The sequence below is a fragment of the Pteropus alecto genome, unplaced genomic scaffold (assembly GCF_000325575.1).
Source record: "Pteropus alecto unplaced genomic scaffold, ASM32557v1 scaffold43, whole genome shotgun sequence".
In the NCBI taxonomy this organism is placed as follows: Eukaryota; Metazoa; Chordata; class Mammalia; order Chiroptera; family Pteropodidae; genus Pteropus; species Pteropus alecto.
In genome coordinates this window covers 6,121,888-6,123,048 of record NW_006435764.1, presented here as the reverse complement: position 1 = coordinate 6,123,048, position 1,161 = coordinate 6,121,888, and positions in this window count along the sequence as shown.

Sequence of the window (1,161 nt, the reverse complement as noted above, 5' to 3'; positions counted from 1 at the left end):
CACCGTCTTCTGCTCCATTGTGTCTTGGTTCCATCGGCTCCTCTTCCGCTTCTTATTTGGGAAGTCTAAAGGCAGATAAAGTCAATCAGATGTAAACAGAAACCAGCACAGTAACCACCAATTCAGGTTACTTATGACATTATACATAGCCTCAGCAGACTATGAAACAGAACTTGACCTAAAATGTAAATGGCAAATAACAGAAGACAAACCTGAGAAATCAGAGACATGTGGCCAATACAAAGGCACCTGGACATGGTTCTGAAAAGTTAACATTTCAGAGAAACTCTATGAAGTATGTAAACAAGCTAACAAATCTTAACGCATAAAATTTCGCAGGGGGAAATAAAGTGTTGAGAACATATATACATCATCCATGAATGCTTTTAAAGCCCCAGGAAAGACAAGAGTAGAATGAATAAATCAAACAAATTTATAAAGCTATCTAGGGGGACTACTAGCTCCTCCCACTCCACCTCCCTACCAATCACCTTTCTAAATGCACCAGAGCACAGCACCACCTATGGCTGGATTCTTCAACCAGACTACTTTTCTCTTCAGTTTAGTCAATATCACCATTCAATTTTGCTGGCTAACTAGACACTTAATGTCTAATATATCAAAAGTTCAACCAAGAACGAACTGTAAAATAGTAGCCAAATCCTTCTCCAATACATAGGGAGAAAATCACTACACATTTGGCACACAAAAGCAGGCCTTGGGGGAAGCTCCAACAACGAGGTGTATCAGACTTCTCTAATTAAAAGGTTGTTAGGAAAAGAGCCACACTAGGTCAAAGACAACCATCCTCTGAAAACTTTCAAACTCCTTCGTTTTCTGTAGTGAAAATCCTGCTTTACAATCGAAATAGAAGAGCTATTCTTGGTACTTTCGTCTCTTTCAGACTCCTCTACAACCAGGAAGAGGATGTTCCACGTCATCACTTGACCCTTTGACACCCTCCTGACACGCACATCCAGCACCCTGTCCACCACTCAACCCCCAGCACACCTCTCCCTTACACCAGGGGCCGGAGAGCAACAGGGGGCCCCCCAGCTTTTAGTCTGGCTGCACAGCTTGGCCTCACACTGCGCCTGCGCACAGCAAACCTCCCGCCCTGACCCCCCCGCAAAGAGCGCGTGCGCACTCGAGGCTCGAGAA